Raw genomic sequence first — 8,115 nt, forward strand, 5'->3', positions numbered from 1 at the left:
AGAGTAGTAGAAGTGGCCTTCTGACCCTTAAGTTTTCCAGAGAAAACAACAAACGGCAGAAGTTAGTCGAAAATCTTTAGTAGCTTGTATGTAAAATTTTAGAGTGCACACAACATCCAAGTTAAACAAAATACGTTCTTTATGAAAATAAGGATTAGGACAAAAAGAAGGAACAACAATTTTTTGATTAATGTTACGATCCAACACTACCTTAGGGAGAAAACCTAATTTAGTATGAAGGACCGCCTTATTTGCATGAAAGATAAGGTACAGAGAATCACACTGCAGAGCTGAAAGCTCCAAAACTCTGCGAGCGGAAGAAATAACAAGGAGAAACAAAACCTTGCAAAATAACAGATTTCTATCAACAACAGGCATCGGCTCAAACGGAGCCTGCTGCAAAACTTTAAGAACTAGATTAAGGCTCCAAGGAGGAGCAACAGGTTTAAACACAGGCCTGATTCTGACCAGGGCCTGTACAAAAGCTTGAACATCTGGTAAGTCTGCCAGACGTTTGTGCAAAAGGATAGATCATGCAGAATCTGACCCTTCAGAGTACTGACTGACAAGCCTTTCTCCAGGCCATCCTGAAGAAAAGATAAAATACGGGGAATCCTCACCCAGCTCCAGGAGAAACCTTCGCACCAATAAAGATATTTACGCCATACATTATGGTAAATCTTGTGAGTAACAGGCTTGCGAGCCTGAAGCATAGTATCAATGACCGCTTCAGCAAAACCACGTCTAGACAGAACTAGGTGTTCAATCTCCAAACAGTCAGCTTCAGAGAATCCAGGTTTGGATGGAGGAAAGGACCCTGAATTAGAAGGTCCTTCCTCAGAGGTAATCTCCAAGGAGGTACAGATGACATCCTTACTAGATCCTGGAACCAGATTCTGCGAAACCATGAAGGAGCTATTAGAATTACTGATAATTTCTAGCAATGACTCGTGGAAGGAGACCAAACGGAGGAAACGGGTATGCTAGCGAGAAATTCCAAGGAACTGCTAGGGCATCTATCAGAACGGCCTGAGGATCTCTTGACCTTGAGCCATACTTTGGAACCTTGGTGTTTTGGCGGGACACCATCAGATCCAACTCTGGAACCCCCCACCTGAGAGTTATCTGAGAGAACACTCCCGGATGGAGAGCCCACTCCCCGGGATGAAAAGTCTGTCTGCTCAGGAAATCTGCCTCCCAATTGTCCACTCCTGGAATGTGGATAGGAGACAATCGTGAGCTTCCATCCACTGCAGAATGCGAGCCACCTCCTTCATGGCCAAGGAACTCCGAGTTCCTTCTTGGTGGTTGATGTAAGCCACTGAGGTGATGTTGTCTGACTGAAATCTGATAAACCAGACTAAAGATAATTGAGGCTACGCTGTCAAGCTATTGAAGATTGCTCTCAACTCCAATATATTTATGGGAAGAGAAGATTCTTCCTGAAACCACAGGCCCTGCGCCTTCAGAGAACCCCAAGCAGCTCTCCAGCCTGACAGGCTGGCGTCCATAGTCCCAATCACCCAGGAAAGTCTCAGGAAGCAAGTGCCCTGATGATCCTGTGAAATCCACTACAAGAGGGATTTTCTTGTTAGGGAGTCCAGATTTATCCTCTCTGATAAATCTGAAAGGTCTACATTCAATTGACGGAGCATGCAAAGCTGCAGTGGTCGCAGATGGAACCGAGCAAAAGGAATGATGTCCATGGAAGCCACCATCAGACCAATTACCTCCATGCATTGAGCCACTGATGAATGAAAGGCAGACTGTAGAGAAAGGCAAGCAGCAAGAAGTTTGTATTTTCTGACATCCATCAGGAAAATCTTCATGGACAAGGAATCTGATTGTTCCTAGGAAACATACTGTTGTAGATGGAACTAAAGAACTCTTTTCCAGATTCACCTTCCACCCGTGGGAATGTAGAAAAGACAACAAAATCTCTGTATGAGATTTTGATAGTTGTAAAGATGATGCCTGAACCAAGATGTCATCTAGATAAGGTGCCACTGCAATTCCCTGGGATCTGATCACTGCCAATAGTGCTCCCAGGACCTTTGTGAATATTCTGGGAGCCGTGGCAAGACCAAATGGAAGGGCAATAAACTGGAAATGCTTGTCCAGAAAAGCAAACCTTACAAACTGGGGATGATCCCTGTGAATGGGAACATGCAAGTACGCGTCCTTTAGGTCTTTGGTTGTCATGAACTGACCTTCCTGGACCAATGGAAGAATGGAACAAATAGTTTCCATCTTGAAGGACGGAACACTGAGGAATTTGTTGAGACACTTTAAATCTAGGATGGGACGAAAAGTTCCCTCCTTTTTGAGCACCACAAATAGATATGAATAGAATCTTAGACCTTGTTCCTTTAGAGGGACTAGTACAATAACTCCCAGGGAGGATAGGTCCTTTACACAATTTAAGAAGGTCTCCCTCTTTACCTGGTTTGAGGATAATCTTGACAGGAGAAATCTGCCCCTTGGAGGGCAAGATTTGAATCCTATTCTGTAACCCTGGGATACTATGTCCACAGCCCATGGATTTGGGACATCCTGTATCCAAGCCTGTTGAAAAATAGAGAGCCGGCCCCCCACCTGATCCAAACTTGGATCGGGGGCGAACCCTTCATGCTGATTTAGGGTCAGCAGAAGGCTTTTTGTTCAGTTTTCCCTTGTTCCAGGGCTGGCTGGATTTCCAAGTGGACCTGGATTGATCTGGTTTGGAAGAGGAAGAGGAGGACTTCTGCCCCTTAAAGTTGCAACAGAAACGAAAATTAGAAGTTTGTCGACGCCTAGGTCTATTCTTCTTGTCCTGAGGTAGGAAAGATCCTTTTCCACCCGTAATCTCTGAAATGATTTCCACCAGCCCAGAACCAAACAGAGTTTTACCCTTATAAGGTAAAGCTAAAAGCTTGGCCTTTGAAGACACATCAGCCGACCAAGACTTTAACCACAGAGCTCTGCGGGCTAGCACAGTGAATTTAGACATCTTAGCTCCCAGTCTAATTATCTGCATGTTGGCATCACAGATAAAGGTATTGGCCAGTTTAAGAACTTTGATCCTATCTTGGATCTCCTCTACCGTAGTTCCCTCTGAAATAAGATCAGACAAGGCATCGCACCAATAAGATGCTGCTCCCGCAACCATGGCAATACTCGCTGCAGGTTGCCACTGTAATCCTTGATGGATGTACATCTTTTTTAAGTAAGCCTCTAGCTTCTTATTCATTGGATCCTTAAACGAGCAAATATCCTCAATAGGAATGGTAGTTCTCTTAGCAAGAGTAGAAATAGCTCATCCTATCTTAGACACAGTGTGCCATGAGTCATGAATAGAGTCAGCAACAGGAAACATTTTTTTTAAAAAAAACCTGGCTTAAAAAAAAAACCTGGCTTATTCCATTACTGAGCTATAATTTCAGACATCTTCCTTGGAACAGGGAAAACATCCTTAGGATAAACTCTATCCAATTTAGAAGACTTTGTGGGGTTGGAAGCAACCAAAGGTTCAGAGTCATCCAAAGTAGCTAGAACCTCCTTCAGTAGTAACCGGAGGTGTTCAAGCTTAAATCTAAAATTTACTTCCTCAGGTTCTGAAGATTTTTCTGCTAAAGTGTCAGAGTCTGAGATTTCACCTTCAGAAGCTACTGAAGTATGAGAAATATTGACTTATGCAGACTTAGAAGGGTCAGAAACATTACTAGCAGGCAAATGTTTAGATTTCCTCTTACGCTTACCCGAAGAAGGGAAAGCTGACAAAGCCAACGATACTGCAGAAGTTATCTGAGCGGCAAACTCCCCAGGTAAATAAACACCCCCAGGTGGTTGAGAGGACACAGAAAGGTCAGTATGAGAAACAACAAAGGCTTGAGACGTTTGAGGAGAAAGCTGAGGCATGTCACCCACAGCATTATCCTGAGAGACACTTGGCTCATAAGGGATAATTTTTTCTTTAAATTTTAAAGTTTTTGCTAAACATGAGGAACAAAACTGTATTTGTAGGGCAATCTGGTTCTCTAAACATAGCACACATTTATCTAGAGAGAGAGGCTGATCCTGTTCAGAGTCGATAGCTCAAGAGAACAGGTCCCACTAGTAATAACAATAACGATGTTCAAAAGTAAAAAATAGAAAATAATTTTTTAATGAGAAATATAATGTTTAAGTGGGGAGGTAAAAATGAAATTATGAAAATCAACTTCAGATTGGCCTTATCACCTACCGGACCGGAGAGATAAGCCAACTAGTAAGAAGAAGCTGGTACTTCCAGCTAAACGATTCTCAACTGAAGAAACTCCGATCAGCGATAAAACTAAGCCGACACCTCTCCAACTTCAATCTGACACTCTGAGGCTCATGTAAAAACTAACTGCGCCACACATAAGAGTGCGAAAGTGAAAAAACGGCCACCTTAAATTTAATTTGCCGTCAGCCCTCTCTGTAGTTTAAGCTGGAATAAATCCAGCACAAGCTTAATTCCCAGATAAACAATAATGATGTTCACAGACCATGTAAGGGTACAGTAAAAACACCCCTGCAATACAGTCCGCCAAGAATTAGGGAAAATTAACCCCTTGAGTCTCTATCAGCCAGATTATGAGTTTTGCGTTGTGGCTGCTCGCTAATATCGTGTACGTTATTTCCATTGCGCACTTTTTATAACGTAGGTATTACGAGTCTGAAAACAACCTCATAACGCGTTGCGGTAACACGACTACTGTGTTTATTTAATAAACGTAATCACGGGCGCGTTAAAGATTTTCCCATAGAGATCAATGCTAAATGAACTAACCACAGACTTTTCATCTAACACTCAATCTCGCGAGAAATACACACTGCTCTGTCATATTACGTATACGAAATAATGCACAACAAAAACACTCGGCTCAAATGTACAATTAACAATCGCTTACGCAACATAGCACATACGCATTCAACATTCACAATTGTAAGCAAAAAATAATGCACAACATTTACACTAAACGAGGAATCGCTAAATACGTTCAGATCTTGCAAAACACGGAACAAAACATGAAAAAAGAATTGCACACTGATACACAAACAAAACATTTGCATTGCAGATTATGTAACATTAGTATAAATAAACATTTACAGCACTTGACAAATACGAAACCATCACAAATCGGCATTTACATTTACAGATCACTATGACATCATCGCATTATACACATTAAACAAATACAAAATCAGTATGAGCATGCGCAAATTTAAACAACTACTCCACATTGCACACATACTAATTACAAAGAAAGCACACCTGAACCTCCTTTTCATTGCAAACCGGTACATCATTAAATATTTACATAGGGTATATAAGCACGCTCTAAGCATGGCTTTTTTGACTGTATTGCTTTTTCGAGTTAGGTGCAGATCTAGGCGTTGGAGGGTTTGGCGAGATTTGAGAATAGAGAGATTTAGTGTGATTAGTGAGAGTTAGTGTGAGAGAGTGAGTTAGGGTGAGCTAGTGTGAGAGAGTGAGTTAGTGTGAGTTAGTGAGCAAGAGTTTGGGTGAGTGTGCAAGTGTTTTGTTCCTACATTCATTATATAAACACATTTACACGCAAACACATTCAATACATACATACACTTATTAATAACTCTACATACCTCCATACCCCATTCCCTCTCATCCTACACTCCATACCCCATTCCCTTTAAGCCCATACCCCATTCCCTTTCATCCCATAGGTTTTTGTTTTCTTTAAAAAAATTGTTTACATATCCTCATTTTTCGTCTTTTTCCACATATACATTTGTCTGTTTAATACCCCTTACCCTCTTTTATTTATATCCCATTCACACTTTCAACACTTTTTACTTTTTGTTCATTATTTTGACACCCTTTCATTTGGGCAACTTCACATTTTGTTTGAGCATGTCGGGAGGGGGGGGGGGATAAGGGGGCAGATTAGCCCGGAGGCTAGGGATGATTTCATGGATGAGCTTGTAGAGGAGGCTAGGCAGGAGAGAGGAAGGGGGAGAGGGAAGAGGTGGATGGACTTGGCCATATTGTTGAAGATGAACAAGTGGCTGGGCCCAGTGGTGTGCAGCATAGACAGGGAGCTTTACAGTCTGGGGAACAGAGGCTCACATTGCAGGGGAAGCCCAGGCAGAGGGAGGAGAGATATACCATGCATGAGAAGGAGGCCCTTATAGAGGCTTATATGGAGAGGGCTCGGAAGCTGTAGGCACTTAGGGCCACTCCTTCGGATAAAAAAAAATGGTGGAACGAGATCAGGGATGCCGTAAATGCAGTGGTCTATAACTGGGATGTGCAGTCGATTCAGCACCGTTACTGGGACTGCAGAGCTGAACTAAAAAGAAAGTTCACAAGGGAGAGGGAATACCTAGCCGGGACCGGTGGCGGTCCAGAAATAATTTTTGAGTATTCCCGCTGGGAGGAAATGCTGCGTCCCAACATCTCTGAGGTGGCCATAGTCGGTATCGGAGGAGTTGATACCAAGAACCTGTGCCTCTCATCTGTCAGTAAGCTAATTTACTAATCTCTTTACATCCACCTCATAACCCATTCACACGCAAAATTTATTTAAGGATATGACTAACGCAATTAGGCTTTTTTATACATTATTACATAAATGCATTTCCAATTACCTTGCGAAAGTTGCATTTCAAGAAAAGCCATCACATTAGTATCTAGTCTACAGATTAGGTGTGCATTTAAACAGATTTAAGACAAACGCAAAAAGACATTCAGATTGACCATATAGATATCAGAAAAATGGGTTGCAAATGCTGAAATGCTTTTGCTTACGAGAATTACGAAGGCAGCCTCATTAATACACTTTCAAATAGAACATTTACATCTTTATTTGGAACTGTGCTAATATCTCAATTTCTTTCTTTTTCAAATATACAGAGTCTGAGCCCAGGGAGGAGGAAGCACAGCACCCACAGGCTTCTCCTTCACCCAGGCATGAGGGGATGCAGATGACTCACCACCTCGGGGAGACCTGGAAGATATCCCTGCAGCATCATCCCCTGAAGAAGCACCCGCTGCAGAAGATATCCTGCAGCAGCCCCTCGTGCACCAGCAGCCCGCCATGCATCAGCTCCTCAGGAAACCCCCCCCCCCCCCCCCCGAGATAGAAGAGGTGCAGATCTTGAATAATTTCCTCGAGGAGATGCATGCCTCCCGGAGGGAACAGGCAGAATACAGAGTGTACCTGACAGGAGTACTGAATGATATTCGCGAAGAACAAAGAGATATTTTGAATACTCCTAAGAATATGTTGCAGGTCCTCCAGGAGGTGCCAAACGCACCATCTGCTCCTGCACCATCTGCTCCTGGGCCTCCTCCATCTTCTCCTCTGCCTCAATCTCCTCCTCAGCCTGGTGATTCCTTAACCACTCACAGTACTCCTCCTCCCCCTCTTCCCCAAACATCAATTATGAGAACTCGTCGGAGGGGGCAGTTGCCCCCCCCAGAGCCTCAGTCTCGTGGGAAGAGGAAGTAATTTTGTATATATTTGTATTTATTTAATGTGTAAAGGATAGGTATGTGATGATGTGGTCTTCTTACACTTGTGTAGCACACTCTGTATTTAATAGGCTTCTATGTGACCGGGTCCATGATGGTGGCAGATTGTTTGCAGAGTGTGTTTTACAAGTATGTGGAGACCACATCATCACATGCTGTCCTTGTTGATTACATTGGTTGGTTTTTGCTATGTGATATCCAAACTGTTCTCCTAATTTCAAACAAAATGACCATTACAATTTTACATGATGGCATATCACTGTTTTGATGCCAACAACACAGCTTAAAGGGACAGTCATAACATGAATTATTGTTGGTTACAAAGAAAACACCTTCTAAAGCATTATCAAGTTTTGAATAGCAAGACTGTTATAGAAATACACGTTTTACTTCTGTGATTAACCTTGTATCTATGCCTCTGCAAAATGACCCCTTATTTCTGTTCTCTTGACAGACCTGCATTTCAGCCAATCAGTGATCACTCCAGGGTAACTATACTGCATGATCTCAATGTTTTTCTATATGAAACACATTAATGCCCTCTAGTGTTCAAAATGCATTCAGATTAGAGGCACTCTTTAAGGTCTAAGAAATGA

This window comes from Bombina bombina, chromosome 2 (assembly GCF_027579735.1).
Source record: "Bombina bombina isolate aBomBom1 chromosome 2, aBomBom1.pri, whole genome shotgun sequence".
Taxonomy (NCBI): domain Eukaryota; kingdom Metazoa; phylum Chordata; class Amphibia; order Anura; family Bombinatoridae; genus Bombina; species Bombina bombina.